The sequence below is a fragment of the Rhineura floridana genome, chromosome 11 (genome assembly GCF_030035675.1).
Source record: "Rhineura floridana isolate rRhiFlo1 chromosome 11, rRhiFlo1.hap2, whole genome shotgun sequence".
Lineage (NCBI taxonomy): Eukaryota > Metazoa > Chordata > Lepidosauria > Squamata > Rhineuridae > Rhineura > Rhineura floridana.
Window position 1 is genome coordinate 50915764 of NC_084490.1, and position 25935 is coordinate 50941698.

General features: G+C 44.0%; 1 protein-coding gene and 1 long non-coding RNA gene across 4 annotated transcripts in view; one reads left to right on the plus strand and one right to left on the minus strand.

The window, feature by feature from the left end:
• GSDMA (gasdermin A) overlaps nucleotides 1–513 on the minus strand; it is a 34390-nt gene extending 33877 nt beyond the window's left edge. The window contains exon 1 of one of the 2 annotated variants that reach the window (XM_061591112.1): nucleotides 25–513. The gene's annotated coding sequence lies outside the window, so the exon portion shown is untranslated. The remainder of the gene's footprint in view (nucleotides 1–24) is intronic. The other variant, XM_061591110.1, reaches the window with a different exon arrangement.
• Nucleotides 383–25589, plus strand: LOC133367191 (uncharacterized). Of its 2 annotated transcripts, XR_009758536.1 has the most exons (4): nucleotides 383–666; nucleotides 19187–19314; nucleotides 20428–20668; nucleotides 25282–25589. It is a non-coding gene; the product is annotated as an uncharacterized LOC133367191 (long non-coding RNA). The 2 variants fall into 2 exon arrangements; XR_009758537.1 differs by lacking the exon at nucleotides 20428–20668.
• The last annotated feature ends 346 nt before the right edge of the window (nucleotides 25590–25935 follow it).

The window sequence follows — 25935 nt, forward strand, 5'->3', positions numbered from 1 at the left end:
AAACCACCTCTGAATACTGCTTACCATGAAATCCCTGTTCGTGTCCATCCAGAGCCGGAACTACGAGGCTGAGACGCGGGTGCAATTAAATCTCATTTTATTAGAGTAACGGATACATCAAAGGCATTGCGCTTCATAGAAAAACCTGCACTAACTCACTAAAATCCCTGACTATACTCTAGACATGCTCTGCGGTGTATGAAGGAAGTTGACACAGCAGCTCCCCACTGTAAGCGGCAAGCTTAAGTAGGGAACGTTTTCAATCGTAATCTCTGACTCCTTTGCAAGTCCTGTCTCTGCCCTGTCCGTTTCTTGCGGCGGCGGGAGCGAGGTGACGGTGGGCGTGTCTCTAACGGCTCATGGGAAGACACCTGCTCCTGAGTAACGGACTTGAGGTCAGGGGGCTGCATCACGCTGGTGGCATCCTGGGAGCTGCTTGGTAAGGGAGGAGTTGGCACTTTTGCTGGAGCTTCCCCCAACAGGTCCTCAGCAGCAACTGGGGGCGGTGCACTCTCCTCCTCCTCAGAGATCGCGCCTTCTGTGGGAACTGGCTGGAATTCAGGCTCGCTCCCCCCGCCCAAGGTCTCGCTCAGACTCAACAACTCCCAAGTCTTCTGTGTCTCCTGGCAGTGGAGGCTGTGATGTTCCTGTATTAGTGTAAATAGGGTAAGTGCAGTTTGTATAGGAGATACATGGTAAGTAGAATGAAAGAGGAAGGAGGAGTGAATGGGCAGTAGAATGTTGGATGATTGGCTGAATGTTTAAAATGGCTGACAGTATAAAAGGAAGAATGACAGTGGAATCTGGGTGGTGGTGGATGTTAGTGGGTTGTTTTGGTGGGTTTAAGAGAGGAGATTGTGTGGAGAGTTGGTGGATGTGAGGAGAGTGTGGAGTTTGGATTAATATTAAGACCAGTACCTCAGGGATAGATGAAACCATATGCTTAAGTGCCTTTATAAAGAAATCTTGTTATCTTTGTTATTTAATAAATATATTTGGTTTACCAAAGGCCTGATCCTTGGCTGGGGTTTCACAGACCAGAAGGGAGGGTAAGGTAAATACCAAGGCTGAAGGCAAACAAATGGTGGCAGCGGTGAAGAGAATAACACCACAAGCAGTCTGAGTAAATCAAAGGGATTGGGACAGCTTAAGGACGCAGTCACAGAGGTAACCTAATTGAGGGAGACTCAGGCCGAGTCTCTGGGACTACTGGTTATAGGACGTGACTGGTGGTGCTGCCTAGCAGGGGGATCTGTTGAGATCTGTGCTAGAGCGGGAAGAGAAACCATAAAAAAGGACAGTCTGGACTGGTGGAATCCCTGGTGGTGCCTAGAGACAGGCAGTAACCACTAGCAGGTAGGAACCTGACAGGGAGAGCCAGGGAAGGGCGTCACAGAGGCGCCTGAAACTCATGCCTCCCTCCTTCCTGTCCCTTCTGGGAGAGCTGAGGCTCAACAGTTCGTAGGGTTGCCATAAGTCAGGATCGACTTGAAGGCAGTCCATTTACAGATGTTGTTAAGACTCCAACTCCCATCAGCCCCAGCAAAGGGGTCAGTGATGATGGGAGATGTAGTCCAACAACATCTGCAAATGTAGGAGAATTCTTGTTCAGTTATTTATATTAAAACAATAAGAGCAAGCAGAGAACACAGGTTAAAAAGAAGGTTGGGGAAATAGAAGGTGGAGCTTGATCACCTCTTTGGGGCTGCAACCCTTGCAGTTACTAAGAAATGTTAGAATGGAAAGAGTTATTTCTAACTCTGAGGCGGCCAAATACCAACAAAGGCGGGGGGGGGAAGGCTTACAGCAAATCATTATATTTAATTATTTCATATGTTTCTGTTCTTAATAACAGTCTCTAAGCAATATAGTTGGCTCTTTCCCTCCTTAATAATGGAATTAGCTCTGTGGCTCCAGTGGTGGCTGACAGAGTTTTAAGCAGCGTGCAACACATACAGGCTGTGGAACACATGACATGAGGCACAGTCTCACTGATGTAGAGACACAGAAAGGCCCACGATTATGAAAATATACTTGTAATGTACCCAACAAACAAGCATATAGAAAAGGACAATGCACATAAATACAATTAGGACAATAAACCACGGTACTATGCAATACTATGACAATCTGTGTTATAGATCGGTTTCAATATTTACGTCTGTTTCAAATATGTCCCAAGTCCTTGGGAAAGGTGTTCTAAACAATCTTGTTTGGGGAATAGGGTCAGTCAGAGGCCAATAACAAGTTGTTTAGCTGAGCAGTTTTGTGATTGTTGGAAGGCTGTTCTCTACAAACACAAATTAATGCTATATATCACATATTCTCCAAGATTCACTTGAAGTTTCATATTAAAACTATAAACTTATCTGAGATGCAGATTGGATTATCAAAAATTATTATCAATTTAGTTTGGTATGCCAATTATACCTTTCCTTTGACACGGATAGCTTGGCCACTGCGATTCAGTTGTTGGTGACTTCATAATTGAATTCTGATGCAGGCTGGTCCAGAAGCTGCAGCTGGTGCAAAATGCTGTGGCCAGGTTGCTGAGTGGAGCACATAGATGTGCACATATTATACCTGTGCCGAGGGAATTGCACTGGCTGCCAATCAGCTACAGGGCCATGTTCAGGATCTTATTGTTTATCTAAAGCCCTGAGCAACATGGAACGAGGCTACCTGAAACACTACCTGTCTGTAGAACACTAGATCAACTGGGGAAATTTTACTGGTGGAACTGTATCCTATCATTATGTATTTATTTCACAACATTGGTATACCACTTGATTGTAATAAAACCTCTAAGCAATTTACAAACCCAAAACAAAAAAACAGCATTTTCTGCTATTGTCCCTGTACTATGGAATGTCCTTCCTTCTGCCGCACATGAAACAGCAACCAACAGTTGCTTCAGACTTCTTGCAAAGACTTCCCTTTTTGCCCAGGCCTTCCTTGATCCATGAGATCATACTCTGTTTTATGTGTTTGAATTTCCTGAATTCCTGTTTTACTTGTTTTTATATGCTTTTACTAGGGGCTGCACCCCTGCTCACTTTGCTTACCAACCTGACCTACCCCCAGACCTTGCCAACCCCCCTTGCCAAATCCCCAGACCTTGCCAACCTCCCTGCTCCACCCCGTGGTAACCCCTTACCTTCCCCTTTCCACCTCATGCAACTTATAAGCACTCTTTTAAGCTTCCCAACCCCATTTCTGAAGCTGGTTTTCCCTTCTATTCTGCAGCCTATTTTCACCTTCCCTCTTATTTCCATACCTCTTTCTCCCTCCCTCTATCCCATATTCCCCCCTCATTTTTCCAAATGCCCCCTCTTGCTCCTCCCCAGCATTGCAAATGCCTCCTTTATCCCCAGTCCCTTTCACCTGCTTCCTCCCCTCCAGCTTTCTTCCCACACCCCACCACCGGAAGCATAAAACTCTCTCTCTCACTCACTCTCTCTCACTCACTCACTCACTTATTCCCACCACCCAGGCCTTCCCTTAAACCTCTCCCTGTCATTCACCACAGACACAATCCCCCCTTCAATTCCCTTAAACCTCTCCCTGTCATTCACCACAGACACAATCCCCCCTTCAATTCTGCAAATGATGCCTCCTGCTCCTCCCCAGCACTGCAGCTCCCCTTTACCCGTCATTTCTACGTGCCCCCTCCCCAATTTCTCCTCCACTCCAGCTTGCCTCTCTGCCCCCATAAACAGAGGCCTAAAACTTTCTTACTCCTCTCTTCCAAATGCCTCCTTTACCTTCAACCATTTCCACTTGCTCCCTCCTCAAATCCTCCTATTTCTCTTCCCCGTCACCAGAAAACTTAAACTGCTGCACACCTGTTCTGGTTCTCTCTCTATCCTCTCCCTTTGCAAAGAAACAGTGAACACTGAAACATTGCCTAAGTGTTCGACTTTGGTTCAGAAGGGATCCCTGCTTGGTTCAGAAGAGATCACAATTTCTGTGTGGATTCATGCGACAATAACCATACATTACTCAGAAGCAAGCCCCCACTGAATTCTGTGGGGATTGCTCCCTGATAAGTGTGTACAGGATTGCAGCCTGAATTGGTTGATCTTAAAGGTGCCACACAGGACAGTTAACAAGGGACCCCATGCATTTCCAGACCTATGAGAAAAGATGATTCCCCTCCCCCAGCTTATTACCTTCTCAGTCTTTTTTCCAGAATGTGGAATAAGATATATTAAATGGATTACAACCTAAGAGACCAGGGTTAAAATCGGCCGTGAAACTCACTGTGTGACTTTGCGCCAGTCACTGTCTCTCAGCTTAACTTACCTGGCAGGGTTGTTGCCAGGACAACATGGAGAAAAGGAGACCCATGAATGCCACCTTGAGCTCCTTGGAGGAAAAGTGGAATGGATATAAATGTAATACTGATAAATAATAAATAGCCAAAATCAAAAGTCTCCCTCCAGCCTGCCTGGCCCTGAATTTAAATTGGGGAAGGGAGGCCAGGTTTGGAAATATGGGGGGCGGGAAGGAACTAAAAATGAAAGAAAAAAGAACCAGGATATTCAGGCCTATAAACACTGGACTTTACATGTAGGCCCTTGGCAAATCCAATGTATGACTTGTTGATCCTTAGGCAGGACTGTCACTGTTTCCATCAAGCCTGGAAGCAAGAAAGTGCAAAGCAGGGGTTAAGCTGCTTGCAAGGCCTTGCAGAGAGCCTTGGCACGGCCTGTCAAGGCCAGCACCTGCTGTCAAGGCAACCGACAGAGATATAGTCTCTGTGTGGGAATCTGTCTGTGTGTGGGAATCTGTTTCTGTGGAGAAAGCTGTTTCTGTGAGTGTTTTGCGTTCTGTGGAGAAAGCGGCTCTGTGCAGGGAAAGCGAAACCGTTTTGTAAGCTGTATGCCTTAATGTCTGAAGTAAAAGACTCTTAACCAAGTTCTTTGTCTGTGGATTTCTGGACATCTTGCTCTCAACTGTAACTGCGCTGGTCACTCAAATTACCGCACACGCCAACAGGGTTATGGGCCCAGATCCAGTGCACGTTGCAACAGAGTAAAGATCCAAGAAAGAGCTCCGGAAGGCTGCTTGATCGTGCCTGGCAGAGGTGAGCAGTGATGGCTGTTAATATATCAGCAGGCATGCTGATGGAAAGGCTTACAGGGACTAATTACACCAGCTGGAAGCTAAGGATGAGAGCTTTCCTGATAAAAGAAGATTTATTTGAAGTAATCGACACCACCCCACCGGCGGCTCCTTCTGCGGCTTGGACGCGCAAAGATGAAAAGGCGCAGGCGTTTATTACTTTAGCACTCTCTGATTCTCAACTTCTGTACGTGAGATACGAAACCACAGCAAGAGGTATGTGGGACGTGCTACAAAATGTTCATGTTCAAATGACAGCGGGGTCCAAACTGTGTCTGGCCAGAAAGTTGTACCAGATGCGTTTGACGGAGGAAAGCACCATGGCTGAGCATCTCATGGAATTCAGGCGTTTATTTGCTGAATTGGAGGATAGAGAGATGGAGCATAGTAATCTTCAGAAAGTCTACTTGGTGTTGGCTTCACTTAATGAGACGTGGAATAATTTGGTGATGTCAGTGGAGGCGATGCCCGATGGAGGCTTAAATTTGGACTTTGTTGAAGAAAAACTTAACCAGGAATGGCAGAGACAACAAGAGAAGAAAAAGACTGAGCTAAGAGAAGCTGTCAGAAGCAAGCCGGCAAGCTTCAAGGAGCAGCAGGATCATAAAACGTGTTATTTTTGTGGAGCGCGTGGGCATATTCAGAGAAACTGTGTAGCCAAGCGAAGAAACAGAGACGGAGGCTGGAGGCAATCGAGAGTGAACTTTGTTAGTACAGAGAAGCCTCAGATTGAGACTGATTGGGTGTGTGACAGTGGAGCATCTCATTGTCTCCTAAAAGACCCCAGTTTATTTCACACATCGAAAGCAGTGCAGGACTCTGTGATATTAGCGGATGGTTCCAGGAGAGCCGTGATGGCACGAGGGACAGTGAAATTAAATAAGATTGGAATCATTACCGACGTTCTGTATGTCCCTGACTTATCCAATAATATCCTGTCTGTCAGGAAATTAGTGAGTATTGGGTTTAATGTATTGTTTGAAAAAGGGAAATGTATTGTGCTAAAAGGGGGTGAGGTCTGCATGCAAGGGAGCCTGAAAGATTCACAGTTTATAATACAGAGCGATCAGGCAGGGTGTGCTGCGTTGAGTGCTGAGGCACAGACACATAAAGGCTGTGTGCATGATTGGCACAGAAGGCTGGGGCATGCAAACTATGAAACCATTAAGAAAACCCCTAACCATAGCGAAAACTTGAAACTGACAGATTGTGGGCAATTGATAGATTGTGATGCCTGTAGTGAAGCGAAAATGACAATTGCACCCATAAACAAGGAGGCGGAAAGCACTACAACCGCTCCTTACCAGCTCATTCATGTAGATCTGTCAGGGCCAATACAGAGTTCATGAGGAGGTGCTAAATACTTTATGGTCGTGGTCGATGATTTTTCAAGGTTCTGTCATGTTTATTTGCTCAAGAGAAAGGATGAGGCAGAACAGAAGCTGCGTCTGTCCATCAAGAGGATTGAGACACAGCATAACATTACTGTGCAGTGCATCAGATCAGACCAGGGGGGAGAATTCACGGGCAAAACATTGCAAGAATTCCTGGAAAGTAAAGGCATTGAACAGAATTTCACAGCTCCATTTTCTCCGTTCAGTAACGGGGTTGCTGAGAGAAAAAACAGGGTGCTTCAGGAATCATTGAGAGCCATGCTAATGGATTCCAGCTTAGCAGGCTCTTTCTGGGGAGAGTGTATTCTGTATGCGAATTACATTCACAACAGGGTGTTGCACAGTGCTCTTGGAATGTCTCCATATGAAAAACTCACGGGGAGAAAGCCTCGGGTGCAGCACATTGAGCGGTTTGGAGCTCGCTGCTGGGTGCACATTCCACAGGGGAAAAGACGTGGCAAACTGGCTCCCAGAGCACAGGAAGGGTTTGTGCTGGGTTTTCAGAATGCCTATTACAGGGTGTGGGTTCCCAAGACACAGCAGGTTGTGCTGAGCAGGAGCATCAAAGTCTCAGACAAGCCTTGGGACCAAAACCAGACAGTTATGCTCAATGGGTCAGACAATACACCTACACAAGGGGTGAAAACAGAAGACACACAAATTCCATTAAAAGATGCTTTAAATGAATTGATCTGGGGCAAACGTAAAACAAAGAAAAGAAAAGAAAGGCTGATGATCTGACATCATATGAGCAAGCCATGCCAGGTACGAGCGCACAAAGTGGTGGTACAGTGAGAGCCGAAGCTCCAGTTCCCTTAAGGCGCTCTGAGAGGGCTAACATTGGGAAGCTGCCTGACAGGTTTACAGTGGGTTTAGTCAGCGGCCCGGGTGTGTGCAAAGAAATTGAAATGGATGCAGAAACATTATACCTGACTTGTGTACAACCAAAGTTTGAATAAAGTTCGAAAGGAATCAGTGGTCTAAGTTTCAATGTAAATAAAACATGTAACTGAAGAAATGCTGTATAATGCTATGTACTGAAACTGAAAAACGTTGCTTGAAATTGAAAAAAAAGTGAAATGTAACTGAAATGTAATGCTGAAGTAAATTGGAGTCTTGATGGAAAGGTGGGAGCTGTTGACCCTTAGGCAGGACTGTCACTGTTTCCATCAAGCCTGGAAGCAAGAAAGTGCAAAGCAGGGGTTACGCTGCTTGCAAGGCCTTGCAGAGAGCCTTGGCACGGCCTGTCAAGGCCAGCACCTGCTGTCAAGGCAACCGACAGAGATATAGTCTCTGTGTGGGAATCTGTCTGTGTGGGGGAATCTGTTTCTGTGGAGAAAGCTGTTTCTGTGAGTGTTTTGCGTTCTGTGCAGGGAAAGCGAAACCGTTTTGTAAGCTGTATGCCTTAATGTCTGAAGTAAAAGACTCTTAACCAAGTTCTTTGTCTGTGGATTTCTGGACATCTTGCTCTCAACTGTAACAGCGCTGGTCACGCAAATTACCACACACGCCAACATGACTGTGCTATAGACATCCCTAAACTTGGAAGGTATTAGTTTTCTACGGAGTTTAAAAAGAGGTTGAGATGTTCTTGCTTTAGAAATACTGCTGAATGAAGATGAGAAACTGAGATAGGAAAAAGAAGAGAATGTTTCAGCAAGCTCAGAGCTTGGAAGTAACTCGTTATTTTTAACGAGTTACTTGTAATTCGTTACAATTTTAAATAACGAGTGGGTAATTCCATTACATTTGGCAAGTAACGGAACGACTAGTAATTTCCCTACTTTTCAGCTGCAACTTTAACGTTTCCATGTTAGGTTGCACGTTACTTGGGGGCGGGAACAAGGGGAAGACAGCTCCTGGCTGTGATTGGTTAACACAAGACATGTGCCTCACACTGATTGGACCTCTGCGCAGACTCTCTCTTCCCTCGTGATCTGTGTTAGGATGCACGAGGGAAGAGGTGAATAGGCAGGGTCTGCTAGCGTCTGAGAGGACAAAATGGACGCCGGAGGAAAAAGCCAGGGCAAGGACAACGGAGGAGAAGGCAGCAGCAGAATGGCGAAGAGCTGTGGAGGTGAGTGACGATGATTTGTGTGTGTGTGTGTGTGTGTGCCCCCCCGCGGCACCGTTCTGCCCCCCCTGCCCCCCCGTGGCACCGTTCTGCCCCCCCCACTGCCTCTCCTTGCCTCTGCCGCCCCCTCCATCAATCACAAGGCACTTCCGAAACTTCGGCCTACTTCCCCCCCTTTTTGAACTCTCCCCCTTGTTCCCATGTATACCTGTGTGCTGTATTTATCCAGACAGAGCACTCCTGCCTTTTAAAATGCCGGCTAGCTTTTTATTGTATATTTATTTGAACTCCATCTTTCTTTTTATTTGTATTTTTGTCCTGTTTAATCACAAGACTGAATTGTATGTGGGACAAAAACTGTCTCAGTAATAATAAAAATAAAAATAAAAATAAAAAATCATTAGGCGTATAATAAATGGCTTAAGGCTGATTTTTTTGTTCTTGGCAGAGATGAGGTGAGAAGTAGGGTCCTTGCAGCTCCTCCTCTCTGTCCCCCAGCTCTCAAACTCATGTTCTGTGAGAAAGAGAGAGATTCCCAGTCCCAGAGAGAGATAGACTGTTGACAATCTCTGCTAATATCTATACAAATGTACATAACATGCATCACCTGAACTCACATGATCTAGAGTTACCTTAGATCTTGCAAGATTTGCAAATGAGAAGCAATAGGGTTTTATATTAGTTCTGATTGTCTATTGGGCTATCATAGGTTATATTTTTTTTCATTTTCTATGGCAAAAACTCCAACTTCAGTGGAATTTATGTGATGTCTTCTAATCATTTGAATTTGGCTAATGAATGCTTTATTCTTTCATCAGAACTTTAGCAGTAGTACTAAAATATTAATAAAAAAGAAAAGGGAAAGAAAAAATACTTTACATACATCATTCAGCTGTATTGCTAATTATAGATATAGATATAAAAGATAAACGGCATTTTGTCAAAAGTATTTTTGTCTACATTTTATACCTCATCCTTGGTTTTCCAAGCTTGGCATGGAATGCTTCTCATACAGAATTAATTTGAAATGCTGCATATTTATTATCATAATCATCATATTCAAAATAAAAAATATATGTACCGCCTTCAAGTTGATTCCAACTTATGGTGACCCTATGAATAGGGTTTTCATGAGCCTGAGAGGCAGTGACTGGCCCAAGGTCACCCAGTGAGCTTCATGGCTATGTGGGGATTTGAACCCTAGTCTCATTTTGTTCTCACAACAACCCTGTGAGATAGTAGGTTAGACTGGCCCAGGCAGGGTTATTCAGTGAGCAAAAATGATGCAAATAGGATCTCTTTTAATTGCGCTATTGACCTGCTTACTTCTACTCTGACTGGGGGATCTTGCAGCATGGGGAAGAGATGGGGGCACATCACAGCTGAAGTTCACCCATATAGGAGCATTATCTCTTGTTTATTACAGAGACGCCTGTTGCAGGTTTTGCTGCTGAGAGCAGCAGTCAGTTAGTGCGGCCACTTGAGCCACAGCTTGTTGATCCTGAGGAGGCAAAACTAGAAAGTGAGGTTCAGAAAGGAGGCCCTGTGCACGAGGAGGAGGAGGGCATGAAGCAGTGCCAGTTGCCCACAGCCACATCTGCAGAACAGCAAGTACCATGGTTTGGCTTTGAGAAAGCTTGTACATTTGTGAGCCAGAGTGGGAAAAATGTTGTTGTACGATGCAATTACTGCCTTCCAAGGATCAAAAATCTGAGATCAGCTGTTTCCCCCTCATCCAATGTGAAGAAACATTTTGAGGTAAGCCTTTGTCATGCTGGTCCTCGAAGTGTGTCCATTGTCTATTTATGTTTAAATTGTGAAGTTCCTCTTCCATTTTTTCTTGGATTCATGCTTTGTTCTTCTTCCTCAGAGGGCACACCCTGAGAAGCTGAGAGCAATTGAAGAAGCAATAAAGGCAAGGAGACGTGGCCTTCCTGAACCAATGCATGACACCCCTCCTCCCAAAATCCTGAAGCAGCAGCAGACAACCCTTGAGAGGTGGGGATCTGGCAGGGAGCCTGTCACCCAGAGCAATCTCGACAGGAGAATCATTGATTTCATTGTAGAGGAGACATTACCACTTCAGACTGTGGACAAACCATCATTCATTAATCTGGTTCGCATTGGACTCCCCAAAGATCTCACCATCATATGTGCCAAGACTCTGAGAGACAGAATTGAGAAGAGAGCATGCCACATGAGAGAAACTCTTGCAAACAGAATGGGTGCTGTGGCATATATAGCAACCACTGCAGATTGTTGGACCAATGGCAAGAAGAGTTACTTTGGGGTAACAGCCCACTGGATCAACCCAACTACCCTGAAACGTGAGGTCGGGGCCTTGGCTTGTAAGCGTCTGAAGGGGCGCCATACATACGATGTCCTTTCAAAAGCACTGCGTGATGTACATGTGCAGTACACGATCCACAACAAAGTTATGTGCACTACTACAGACAATGGCTCCAACTTTGTGAAAGCGTTCAGAGTTTTCATGGCCAAAGAACTAGTGGAAGCTGCAGGCACCAGTGACGATGATGGTGATAACCAGGAGGAGGAGGAGGCTGAGGTGGAGTTTGTGCCTATCTGTGAGATCCTGGACACAGGACCTGAGGCAGAGGAAGAAGCTGCAGACTCAGGAGAGGATTTTGTTTTACCACCACACCAGAGATGTGCTAGCCACACCCTCAACCTTGTGGCAACACAAGACATAGAGGCCATGCTTTCTGACTCCTCCAAAAGTAGTCTTCTTGGTCCTTTCAAGAAACAGTTTCGTTCCTTGATGGGAAAGTGCAGCAAGTTGTGGTCCAAGCAGAACCAGTCAGCCCAGATTGCTGAGTATATCCATGCGCAATATGGTGTGTATCTGAAGGTACCAAATAAGACCAGGTGGAATTCCACCTTTGATGCGTTGAAGCAACTACATGAGCTCCTGTCAACTGTGCCACTAAAAATGCATGCCATAATGGACCGCTGCTCCTTGTCCAGGATCACAGCTGCTGAGATTGAAGTGGTACAGGAATACACAGAGATTATGGAGCCACTAGCCCAGTCCCTAGATATCCTGCAACGGGAGAACGGCATGTTCATGGGGTATTTGCTACCAACGCTCTGCAATCTGGACCGAAGTTAGAAGGACTGGAAAACAAACCTCAGAAGTACACATACTGTTTTCAGCTGCTGAGAGGTGTGCGCAAAGCCCTAAGAAAGCGGTTTGCAGCTATCTGGGAGGACAAGAGGCTTCTTCTGGCAGCCTGCTTACACCCTCGCTTCAAACTAGATTGGCTGGAATCATGTCAGGCCGCCACCCATACCAACAAGTAAGAACATTAGGGAAGCTCTTTGGGTGGATTACTCCAAGGGAAATGTTGTCTCAAGGGAGGCATCAGAGGGCTTAAGGTGGTAGGCAGGGGCTGGGCCTTTTCTTCCTGGGGCTCCTCATCACAACCTTGGGTTGCTGCAGGTAATCCTTAAGGGTCTGCTGTGCTGCCCCATGAGTGTGGTGACTTGGTCACCTTCCTACCTTCCATGTCATCATCCACAGGCTCAGGCTGGACCCTGAACCAGGAGACATGACAAGCATCAGGAAATGAAGAGCAGATGATGGTTTCCTAACATATATGTGTTAACATATCCTCTCTCTTTCTTAGCTACACAATGAAAGCCTTGTTGAAAGCCGAAATAAAGATGGGTGTACTTAATGAGGACAGTGATCAGTCTTCAGATAAAGACCAGGAAGGAGATGACTTAGAAGATGACTTCTTTAACTTTCTGCCCCAGGGCAAGAAGTCAGCAGTGGACACTGCTGAGGAGGAACTGGTGAGATACCTGAGGTCTCCCAGCAGGGAAGTGTCATCACTCCATGGCTTTCCACGTGTGCTGCGGTGTTTTTTGCAGCACAACACAGGCATGCCTTCAAGCGCCGCAGTAGAACGCCTGTTCAGTACTGGTGGCAACGTAATGACTGTAAAAAGACATTCCTTGTCTGACATGCTCTTTGAGCATCTTGTTCTTTTGAGACATAACAGAAACATATTATAAAAGCATTTCAAGTGTAAAATTTGATTTCAAGAGTTGGGGTATCTTCATTGCTTGGGGGGATGTGAGATTCTGTTATGCCATTATGTCAATCTTATGGATAAAATTTTTTATTCTACTACCCCCTGTGTGTGTGTGTTTATTTTTAATATTGTTTTAGGCTTCTTAGATGTGCAGCAGTGATTACTTTTGAGAAAAGGCAAAGTAATCAGTTACTTTCAGAGGAATTGTAATTGTAACGGTAATTACTACTTTTTTGGGCCAAGTAATTGTAACTGTAATTTATTACTTTTTAAAAGTAATATTCCAAGCTCTGAGCAAGCTAACAGACAGAACACCAGGTGCCTCAAAGTTCCGAAAAAATATCACAACTGAGGAGAAGCAATGCCCAGGGTCAAGGTAAGTGGGTTGTCAAGGTAACAGTCACCAGGACTCCTTTATGACATCTTGTGTTGCTGTTTAAAAGTTGCCAACTACAGGTGTCCAGTGTGGGAGTTAGAAGTAGAGAAAGAGTGACTATGCAGAGCTTGACTCCTCTAAACCCATTCCCCTGTGTTTCCATACGCCCTCCCATCCCATTCTCTCCCATTTTTTTCATCGTTCCAACTGTTAATCTCTACAGACACTCCCCACCTGTCATTCCGGCTCCAGCCAAGACTCCCATCACACTCTTGGATTGCCCAGCATTCTTCCCCTCATTTTCTCTTACAAATTGATGCTTCCAGGACACTCCAAGGGGCCTTCTCTGAGGGTAGGGTTAACCCCAAAAGAGCCATTAAATGCTGTAAATGCTTCCCTTTTCTTTCTTTTTTTGGGGGGGATGTTAGAATCCCTCCATGTGATGTGTGATAGCATCTTTTTGGGGGGGGATGTTAGAATCCCTCCATGTGATGTGTAATAGCAGTGAAAGGGATATATGCACACGCTCACACTCAGAGGCATACACAAGCTCACACAGAAGAGATACACTACAGACAATATCCCTGTAGAGAACAGGCTGATGTTTGTATGTGCATGAAAAACAGAAAAAGAGCCCTTTTGCTGGATTAGACCAACGACACATCTAGTCCAGTGGCCAAACAGATGTCTCCAGGAAGCCCACAGCAATAGCCCACTCCTGTTGCTTGCTTCTAGTGAGTGAAATTCAGTGCTAGGCTGCCTCTCAACCTGGAGGTTCTATATAGCTAATTAAATGTTACATGAAAAAGCCCTTTTCAAGTCCTGAATCTTTACCATCAATGTTTCTGGATGACCCAAAGTTCTAGTATTAGATGAAAGAAACTCCCCCCTCTCCACTTTTCTCTCCAAGCCCTCAGTTATCTTGGCTGCCTCTTTCTTGCTCCTTTCTCAGCTTTTATGATGTTCTACAATTAACTGCATGAAATTGTGGGACCATGTCCACAATTTTAAAAACTGAAATATATTAGGCTACCCACATTTCTATTCTGGCTTTCCTACAATGATTGCCCATCTTCTCCAGACTCCTCCCCTCGCCCTCCAGCAACAACATTTCTGATTACAGGCCTCTGTCTCAACTTTCCTTCCTCCGTCCCTCCTTCCCTTACGTTCTAGGTTCAGGAGACTATGGGGCTTTATAAGGAGGAGGAGGAATATAGAACACTCCCTAGAGCAGCCTTTCCCAACTAGTGGGCCACCAGATGTTGTTGGACCACAATTCCCATCTTTCCTGACCATTGGCAATGCTGCCTGAGGCTGATGGGAGTTGTAGTCCAACAACATCTGGTGGCCCACTAGTTGGGAAAGGCTGCCCTAGAGGAAGCCAGACCAGCTGAGACTCCTGATGAGCAGGTGCCCTATTTGGGGGGGGGGAGAGGGAGTAGGCTAGGATGGCAGCTTGGGGTATAGGATGTGGACCGGCTAATGTTCACATATCCCACAACCATAAGCGTTTTGAAAGGGCCAGAATAATGCATCAGACTAAATGCCCATTTAGCCCAGCATCCTGAAACTCACAGCAGTCAGCTATGTCTCTGGAGGTTGTGGAAGAAGCCCACAACAGGACAAGAGCACAATAGCCCTCTCTTGCCCACAAGCCCTCGAAGCAAGTATTATTTAGAGGCTTACTGAGGGTAATACAAACCCACATGACTGTTAGCCATCACTAGTAGCCTTATTCTCCGCAAAGTTTTATTATTTATTTATTTATTATTTAATTTGTATCCTGCCCTTCCTCCCAGCAGGAGCCCAGGGCGGCAAACAACGTGTGCTAAAAACACTTTAAAACATCATAAAAACAGATCTTAAAATACATTAAAACAAAACAGTGTTAAAAACATTTAAAAAGAACTTTTAAAAAGGGTTAAAAACATTATTAAAAAACATATTAAGCAATTCTAACACAGACGCAGACTGGGATAGGTCTCAACCTAAAAGGCTTGTTGAAAGAGCAAAGTTGTGAGCTCCGATGAGAATTGTATTGACTGATAAAGAAGAGAAGGCATTTCTAGAGGAAGCAGGCTTCAGAGGCAGCTGATAGGACAGGGTGGAGAGATGCTTTTCAGCTGGAGGGCCGCAATCCCTTGTGAGCAACAGTCCAGGGGTCACAGGCCAGTGGTGTTTGGGGTCAGAGGCAGAATTGGGTAGAGCAATGGATGTGACTCTTATCATTGTATATTAGTTTTTGTTCCAACCAGTCAAAAGTCACTGATTTCTACACACATATGCACACACGCACATGTTCTTTCAGGTGAGCACAGTTCACAGTTCAAGAATACATTCCAGACAGGGAAAAGCACAAGGAAGGTTTGGAGCAGAATGAGTGATGGGTCTGGCCTAGGGAGACGAGGTGTGGCCTGTAAAGGGGTGTGGCCTGGGGATAGTTCCAAGGGCTGGATAGTGAGGCCTGTATTTGGCCCCTGGACTCCCACCCTGTAATAGGATTTAGTAGAAGTAGGAAGATAAGAAAAATGCTATAATAATAACTCATGGGCATCACAAATACTAAGAGATGAACTAACCCGTCTCTATGTCCTTCCTTGCTTCTCCCATTGCAGTTTCACAGCAGATCAGCAAAGTTTCCCCATCGTCTGAGATTTGTATTTGAGAAAACAGAATAGCAGGTAGTAAATCCCTCATCTCCCTTCCACAAGCCAAAGACAATGTCCATTCATGGTGTTTGCCCCCTGGGATCACAGAGTACCCGCATTACTCTCATAGCTTTCTCAGTTGTGCCATCTCAGATGCAGAGAAACCCTTTCCTGAATTCATAGCCTGACTATTGCCAACTGTAGTAACTTGCTTGGGATGAATTTTCCCTTCTGTCTGTTATTGACATGAGCTCCAAGGCCTGCCAGCAGGGCAAAATATGCTTTCCTATTCAAAACTTATTGCCACCCAGGCGATCATGGTAAGCGAGGTACTGGATGAGAAATCCAGCAGGGAAGTGGGAGGGAGGCTCAGGGATGGGATTTGGGGAACATTCTGTGGAAGAAAGGTCTGTAGGTCTGGCTGAGAGGAGGACCATGCAGGCATTTGTCATGGAATTGCCAATTCCAGTTGAAATCAAATCCTGAACCTGGTATTTGGGACTGGGGCAGTCCTCCTAATGTGCATGGGGAACTGACTGTTCTCTTCTGCCCATTGGTCTCTCTCAGAACATCATGGAAAATCAAGCCAATTTTCTCAAGCCACCAAGTCCTAGGGATGGCATCCAACACCCTCTTCAAATGATGTATATTGTTTTTTCAGCTGAGAGGTGGTGGTGGTGGTAGTAAATCGGAGATTAGCAGTGGGTAGGCAGGGGGACCATCATGTAAGGAAAGGTCCTAAATTGACAGGAGATCCATCAGAGCAATTAATACAGAGGGAAAATGCACAGAGGGTCTGACCATGAACTTGACAAGGAGCTCATGGGATAGAATGGGGCAAGGAAAACTCCTAGGGGGCACAATTGCATACTTCCCCCTCCATCTCTCCAGCTTTATGAAGCCAGAATTTAAAATGGAGCGGAAAAGCACCACCATAATATGACTTTCTGTGCAGTGTGCCAGGAAACAGCTAAGAGGGATGAACAGGTAAATTCTTACTAGTGTGCCTGTTTATTATACTTGAGTTCTGACTTACAGTATATTTATATGGCTGTTTCTTCTTCACTCACTTTAAGTATTTTATCCATGCTAAAAAATCTGTTATCTCTTCCCCCCACTCGGCACATCCTCTCCTGTCCTGAATCCATGGACTGGACCCACTTCTATGAAAATGGTCTTCTCCATCAAGACCTACAAAAACTTTTTGAGCTCATGCTTAGGGGCCTTGTCTCAGAGTCCCCACCATCAGGACCATGTTGCTGATGTTGAAAGGAAGTGTGTTGGCACAAGGATTTGTTTCATCTAAGGCAGGCCTGACAGGAAGAAGTCACTACTTGGCACTCCCAGCAGCCAGCATGGCCAATTGTCAGGGACAATTATGGGAACTATAGTCCCTCAACATCTGGAAGGCACCTCTATTCTAAATTATCAGTGCTTTTGTGCCGATGTGTTACCTGCCAGAGAAGGTCATTCCACACAGGCAAGATGTCAGCATTGCAAAGGCTCACCTGCCAGATCAGCCAGAGGAAAGTCTATGATGAAGAATTTAGATTTGGGGCTAGACCCCCTGGGAGGGCATTTTACAACAGATGAGGACAATAAGCAAGGGATTTCTCTCTGCTAGTGGAACAAACTATGGTGGGTGGCAGCATTTTTAAAGCACCTATAATTGTCTATCAACTTATAAATACTGAAACAAAAAATACAAAATTAACTCACATACAATGTTAGGCATTCCAGATTCGAGTGTAATGTGCTGGAGATTCTCTACCATGTTCTTTTTGATTTACATAGACTATAAATGGATACCAAGTTCATAGAAATTGTCTTTCTTGGTGATACCTTGGGATGCTCTCAATTTGATCGTTAATTTTTCCATGAAAGCAAGATACCATGTTTTCCTATACCAATAATCTACTGTAGCTCCTTGTAATGTTTTCCAGTGTGTAGCTATAGTAATTGTGGTGGCCATCAGTAAATGGCCTAATAGAGGTTTGTAGATTATACCTTTGTTTGCTCCTTCAAATAGATTCAGCACTGCCAATTGTGGTGTTCTATTTGTTTGGAGATGATTATTTCAATTTCATTAAAGATTAAAGTCCAAAATTTTTGCACTGAGGCACACTCCCACTACATGTGGTGATAAGTTCCAGCCATTGTACATCCTCTCCAACATCTGGGGGAGTGTATCCAATTAATTCGAGATGGATGTATTGGTGTCAAATACCATCTGTGGGCTATTTTTAACATGGTTTCTCTTATTTGGTTGGAAGAGGTTTTCACCAGAGGTTTATTACAAAACTTTTTCCATTCTTCCTCCTCAACTTCTACTTGCCAATCACCTTCCCATACTTTCTTTAATCCAGATAAGTTCTCTCCTTCTTTATCTAATAAAAGTTGATAATTTTTTGACACAATACCCCTATCCCTGTCTCTTGCTGCCAATATAATATTTTCAAAGGGGGATAAACTTGTCCTTCCTGCTTCTTTAATGTTGGGATGGTGTATAAAGTCTGCTAACTGTCTCCAGTGTAGCCATTGAAGTGTTTGTCCCTCCAGTGCTGTTGTAAAGGCCTGCTGTGTTATTGGGGAACCATTAACATAAAAATCACGAAGACAATAAAACCCCTTCTCTCTCCATTGCTGCCAAGGTAAGTATCTATTGGTATTATAAAATTCTGGGTGAAAAAAGAGTGGTGTCATAGATGATGTCTTAGATAAAAGATATTTTCCTCATCTTTGCCAGCTTTGTAGTAAAGTATTAGTGAATGGATTTTCTTTTAATTGTTGTAACAAAGTTTTTGAGGGTTTTCTGAAGAGTATTACCCCTAATGAAATACCTTTCACTAAAATATTTTCTAGTTGAACCCATCTTTTTGTTTTATTATCCAATATTATAAAAATAAGATGATATAATTGGTTGGCATCAAAATAGTGTTTTAAGTGTGGAATTCCCCCCCCCTTTTTTGGATTGTCGGTATAAAAATGTTTTTTTAATTCTGGGTAATTTTTTATTAAAAATAAATTGTTCGATTTCTTTTTGCCAAATCTTTAATTGTTTTTCCGAGCTGTGAACAGGGAGTGCATGAAATAAAAAGGTTAACTTAGGTAAAAATGTCATTTTTATTGCGGAGATCCTTGCTGATAGTGAAAATTGTAATTTAGCCCACTTATTCATATCAGCTTTTAATGCATACCAAATTGGTCTGTAGTTAACCATAAATAGTTTATTAAGGTTTCTGTGCACTTGCACTCCCAGGTATCATAGCTGCTTTGGGCACAAAAGAAATGCCCAGAGCAGCTGAGAATTGGCACTGAGTCTCTGGAGATAAGTGGAAGCACATTGCTTCCGATTTTGTAAGATTAACTTGTAATTCTAATTCTGTCTTTAATAGAAGTGCTGCTTCTGAAGGATTGGTCATTGTCAATGCCATGTCATCAGCATACATAATAAGAAGGTGTGTATCCTGGTTTATCTGTATCCCTTTAATATTTTGGTTTTGTCTCAGATGTTGTGCTAAAGGTTCCATCACCATCAAGAACAGGAGAGGAGAGAGAGGGCATCCTTGTTTTGTTCCTCTATGGATTGTAAATTGTGGAGAATCTCTGCCATTTATCCTAATCACTGCTGTAGAAGGTGAGTAAATTTGGTTTAAAATTGTTAAAAATCGTTTCCCAAAATTCATTCTTTTTGCTACCTCAGTTAAAAAGGGCCAGTGTACACAATCAAATGCTTTATATATATCTAGAGATAAAAAAAACCATAGGGATACTATTAGATTTACTGTAATGGATTAAATTTAGTATTCGACGTGTTGGGTCTGCAATTTGTCTTCTGGGTATAAATCCTGTTTAATCTTCATGAATTAAATTTGTGACCATAGTCTTTAGTCTATTTGCCAGCAGGGATGTAAATGTCTTATAGTCGTTATTTAATAATGCTATTGGCCTATAAGATTCTACATTTGAGGGATCCTTAAAGGGTTTTGGAATCACTGCAATTCTAGCTGTTTTCCATGTTTGAGGGAAGGGGTCTCCATGAAGAATGCCATTAATTAATTGTAACAATTTAGGAGTTAAAATCTCTTTAAAGTTTTTGTAAAATTCATTAGTAAAACCATCAGGTCCAGGAGATTTGTTGGACTTTAATTTGTTAATTGTTGTATTTATTTCTTCAGCCTGTATTTCTCTTATTAAAGTCTCTCTTATTAAAGAGCGAAGGTTGGCCTTATTATACAGCCACAAGAGTGGCTGTATACTATAGTCAGTAGGGATTTTTCGCATTCTACCATGTTAAATGAAAATACCCTCCTCACCCCTTTCTGGTGCTTTGTATAGTCCCAATTCAAAACAAAAACTTACAAGTCTTATACTGTTGGATTCAGAATCGCTTGCTGTACAACTCTGAAAGTTTTCTTGGTGATACACATCCCCCCTCACGGAGAATAGGTTAAAGTGAAAAATGGGAGAGAAAAAAACAAGAATCCGTTTGGACTTTTTTCTTGAGAAGTTCTCATAATCTGTTGTCGTTCATTAAAACTCAGAGATGACTGTAAGGTATCTCTAATCAAATCCCTGAGCTTGCCCCAAACACAGATCTTCATCTTCAGTAGGTTTAAAGTAAAAAAAGGGCATGGTTTGTTTTTAATTAATAGATTAAAAAATGCATTACTGTGGATTATAACGTCACACAGGTGCAGTAGAAACCAGGAGTTCTTTCGTTTCACTCCCCCTCCCCCTCCCCTTCCAGTTACTTGGAGGAAGCAGGGGAAGTCTTCTGCTCCTGTGATTGGTGGGCAACAGACATGTGACTCACACTGGCCTTCTGCTCAGCGTTGCTCTTCCCTCGTGCTCTGTGTGAGGAAGCACAAGGGAGGAATTGAAGAGCCAGATGGTCAGGAGAGAGAGAGAGAGAGAGAGAGAGAGAAATGGACGGTGGAGGGAAAAAGCCAGAGGGCAAGGATGATGGAGAAGGCAGCAGCAGAATGGAGGTGAGTGACGGTGATGTATGTGTGTGTTCCCACCCCTGCTGTCTCCCGCAGCCTGCTCTTTCCGCTGGCTCAATCGCCCTGCCACCTCCCACCCCCCACCCCCTATCCTTAAATGGGTTTATAAATGACAAAAGCTCAAATAGTTTTTGTTTGCAGTGTGTGTGGCTGTTTGACTTGTGCTCATAACATTGTTGTAGTTATTTCAAGATTGTATGAGACTCTTTGTTTGTAACACTTTAATCCTGAATTTAGCTCTTGGTTCTTAAATCTCTCTCTCTCTCTCTCTCTCTCTCTCTCTCACACACACACACACACACACACACACACACACACACACAGTGGGGAGGGGTGGATATAGTGCTGGATAGGTTCCAGCAGCCCTGCAAAGTAGCCTAGTGTGACTGTACAGATATTGGGGGGGGCTGAGAGGGAGTTGTGTATGACAACCCTGAAGTGTAGACCAGTGTTGTTCAGTCTCTTGGTTTTGTGTTTTTTATTTTTTGAAAAGAACTTTTAAATTGACTGTAGCAGCAGCATTTATTTCTTTAATTTATTAAATTTATATCTCAACATTCCTCCCAGAAGGAGCCCAGGGCAACAATGGGTGGAGGGATCATTGCTTTTCCACTCATGGGAGAAAAATTGAGGCTTCTTGTGTTTGGGTTGATGCTGGTGGTATAAATCCTTAAATGGGTTTATAAATGACAAATGCTCAAATATTTTTTGTTTGAAGTGTGTGTGGCTGTTTGACCTGTGCTCATAACATTGCCGTAGTTATTTTGAGATTTGATGCGACTCTTTGTTTTTAACACTTTAATCTTGAATTTAGCTCTTGGTTATTTAATCTTAAATCTCTTTTACTCACTCACGCACTCACTCACTATCTGAAATTAGTCTTGTGTTGAAGCCCCCATCTGAAATTAGTGCTGTGTTGGCCACTGCCACTTTTGTGAAAGCCTTTGCTGTATAGGGAAGAGGCATTTTCCTCTTCATCTTTTGCAGAGAACAGAAGGTCTTCATCAAACATTGGCAGGGGCATCAAACATTTGCAGTTAGTGTAATACCATATTACACTAATAAGGTGGCCAAGTGGTTTTTCTGTTTGTGACCAGTAGTGCAGTAGCAAATTAAAAAGTCAGGTTTAAGGATTTCAGAACACACAGTTGCTTCTTAAGTGTATAATCTGTCCAGTGAGCTCTATGACTGGCATTCAGAGATTAAAGCAGAAGAGGTAGTAACTGCTGATACTTTGCAAAGTAATATAGATTGCAAGATGCACAATGTTTAAAGAAAGGGTCTCAAGCATATTGTTTTGTGTATCCCCTGTAGAGTATAGGAAACATAGGAAGCTGCTTTATACCAAGTCAGACCATTGGTCCATCTAGCTCAGTACTGACTGACAAGGTTTCAGATAAGGATCTCTCCCAGCCCTAATTGGAGATGCTGGGTATTGAATGTGGGGACTTTTGCATGCAAACCAAATTCTTCCAAGCTACACAGGAAGTGCATTGGACTGTGAAAGACCAACCCAAATGGTGTTTGCATTTTGACCAATTTGTAGGGCAGTACAATATCTCAGAGAGGAGTTCAGGTCTCCTGCTCCCCTGGTGCATTCACTATAGCTGCCCAATTTCCCTGCTTTTTAAAGTTTGATAGAAATAGCTGTGGGCTATAGGTACATTCTTAAACCATAAGGTTTTTTGCCTATTAGTGAATTTACATATGATTCTATAGCTGAATGGTCTACCTGCCGGTCTTCATATAGATTTGAGAAGAATTCTGTGAAAGCTTGTCCTATACCTACACTTGTCCAAACTCTGGAGCCATCTGATTTTTGGATTACATGAATTGTGCGTTTTTTACATTTACATTTTAGTTGATTTGCTAATAACCTTGAGCTCTTACTGCTATGCTCAAAGAATTTTTGCTTTGTGTATAGCGTATCAATTAAAATTTTGTTTGTTTCAATCAAGTCTAGTTCATTTCTTTTTAATATAAGCATCTTATATGTCTGCCGCAACCCTGTGAGACCATATTGGTTCTGTAGCAGTGCAATTTCCTGTTCTAGCATACTAGTCTGTGCTCTATTTGATTTCTTAACCTCTGAGAGTTCCTTAATGCATATTCCCCTGATGACTGCCTTCATTGGATCTCTTGATGCCACACACCCTCCGCAGGGGACAAGGACCTATTAGGATGGTCCGCCCCAGACGCCTGATGGAACCGCAGGGATTCCTGAAGGCGCTGGGTGATTTGGAGCCTGCTGAAGGACGCCCGGTCGAAGCTCTGGTGACGGAGTGGAACAGGGAGATTACTGGAGCTTTGGATCGGGTGGCTCCGAAACGTCCTCTCCCCCTGAATAGAACTCAGACAGCACCCTGGTACACACCACGGTTGCGGGGTCTGAGACAGGAGGTGAGACGACTTGAGCGCCGGTGGCGGAAATCTCACACTGAAGACAACCGGACACTGGTTAGAGCAGCAATAACTGCCTACCAAGTGGCAATAAAGACAACAAAGAGGGAGTTCTTTGCTGCCTCTGTTGCGTCAGCAGAGTGTTGTCCCAGGAGATTGTTCCAAGTGGTCCGAAGCCTGGTCGGTCCAGTTGATCAGGAACCCATGGAGCAATCTAAAATCTCCTGTGATAATTTTGCTAAACACTTTGCTGATAAAATCGAGCGCCTGAAGAGCACGATTCCGCTCGCCGTGGATAAAGGAAGTGGGCCAAGGTCGGCCAGTTGCATTCCTGTCCGGTGGGATCAGTTCCGGCCTCTTCCCTCTGAGGAAGTGGACAAGGTGCTCAGTACTGTGAAGCCAAGCACCTGTCTGCTTGATCCTTGCCCTTCGTGGCTTATTATAAGTTGCAAAGAGAGGCTGAGCGAAGGGATCAAGGCAGTGGTAAATGCATCCTTGAAAGAGGGTGCTATGCCATCAGCCCTCAAGGAGGCGGTGATAAAGCCCATCTTGAAAAAACCCTCCTTGGATCCCCAGGAGTTGAATAACTTCCGCCCAGTCTCTAACTTACCATTCTTGGGCAAGGTGATTGAGCGAGTGGTGGCCAAACAGTTACAGACACATTTGGAGGAAACGGATTATTTAGATCCATTCCAATCGGGCTTTAGGACTGGGCATGGAACTGAAACAGCCTTGGTCGCTCTGGTGGATGATATGAGGAGGGCGTTGGATAGGGGAGAATATACCTTCCTCATCCTCCTGGATCTCTCAGCGGCTTTTGACACCGTTGACCATGGTATCCTGTTGGATCGCCTCGGGGAATTGGGAATGGGGAGCACTGTTTTACAGTGGTTCCGTTCCTATCTCTCAGGTAGACACCAGCGGGTAGCTTTGGGAGATGAGGTTTCAGACCCTTGGCCTCTTAATTGTGGGGTGCCACAGGGTTCTATCCTCTCTCCCATGCTGTTTAACATCTATGTGAAACTGCTGGGGGCTATCATCAGGAGTTTGGGGCTGAAGTGTCACCAATATGCGGATGACACTCAGCTCTATCTCTCATTTAAGTCCACACCAGAGTTGGCTGTGAATACCATGTCCAAGTGCCTGGAGGCCGTAAGTGGTTGGATGGGAGAGAACAGGCTGAAGCTGAATCCCGATAAGACCGAGGTGTTGCTTGTGGGAGACAGGGAGAGGTTGGGCATTATGGACCTGATGCTTAATGGGGTGAGATTGCCCCTACAGGACCAGGTCTGCAGCCTTGGGGTCATTTTGGACTCCAGGCTGTCCATGGAGGCTCAGGTTTCGGCAGTGAGTCGGGCAGCTTGGTATCAATTACATCTGATACAGAGGCTGCAACCCTACCTCCCTGTTCATCTTCTCCCACAGGTGATACATGCCCTGGTCTCCTCTCGCCTAGACTACTGTAATGCGCTCTACGTGGGGCTACCCTTGAAAATGGTCCAGAAATTACAGCTGGTACAAAATGCGGCAGCGCACTTGATTAAGCGCGGTCGTCGTCGTGACCATGTCACGACAGTATTAATAGATCTTCACTGGTTACCAGTTGTTTACCGGGCCCAATTCAAGGTGTTGGTGTTGACCTTTAAAGCCCTATACGGAAACCTATACGGTTTCGGCCCAGTCTATCTGAAGGAGCGCCTCCAGAATCACCAATTATGCTGCCTGACAAGATCAGCCTCGCAAGACCTTCTCTCAGTCCCACCAGTTAAAACAGCGAGACTGGTGCGGACCAGAGAGAGGGCATTTTCGATCGTGGCCCCCACCCTCTGGAATTCCCTTCCTCTCAATCTCCAACATGCTCCCTCCCTGACAGGTTTTCGCAAAGCCTTAAAGACCTGGCTGTTCAGGCGGGCCTATGGAATGGGGGAGGATAGATTTTTATGTGGTTTTAACTGGAATTGTTTTAAACTGATTATGATATGTTATTGGTTTATTATGCTGTATACTATGTATTGTTTTTGCCGTTGTAAGTCACCTAGAGTGTCCGCTAACCTGGACAGATAGGCGACCAATAAATAAAATATATTATTATTATTAAATATATTATTATTGCTTCCCATGGTGTGCCTATCAAAGTTTCTGGAGTTTCATTTTCTTTAAAATAATTTATTAGAGCTTCTCTGATTTTGTCTTTGCAGGGTTGTCTGGTAAGCAACCAAGGGTGAAAATGCCATGAAGGCATAGTGGCTTTCGACGGAGCAAGCTGCAATGTGGTTGATACTGGGGCATGATCTGTGATCCTTATTACTCCTATATCAGCATTTTGTACAAGAGAAAGCAGAGTGTCTGAGAGCACTATACCATCTAGCCGTGAATGAGTTTTATAAACTGATGAGAAAAAGGTGTGCCTATGATCAGTCGGGTATAATTCTGACCATACTTCTTTCAAAGTATAACATTGTAAGATGTGTAAAAATTGTGTTTTGGTTTGGCTCATTGTTTGAGCATTGCTTGATTTCAGTCCAGTTTTAATTTTTTAATTTTTTTTTGCTGAGTTAGTGGCTTTCAGGTTAATATTGAAATTGCCACCCAAAATTATATTTCCTAATTTGAATTTGAAGAGCTTTTTGAAAAGACTTGCAAAAAAGTTTTCTTGTCCTTTATTAGGGTGTATATAGAGCCAAAAGTGCATAGCTCCTTTTCATCTAGTAACCCAGCTACAAATATAAATCTACCTTCAGGGTCTCTTAGGATCTTTTTAACTTTAAAAGGGAAATTAGACATAAATATTAGTAATAATTGCCTCGTGCTTTGGATGTGCGTCTGGCTAAATATTTATTTCCAAAATAGGC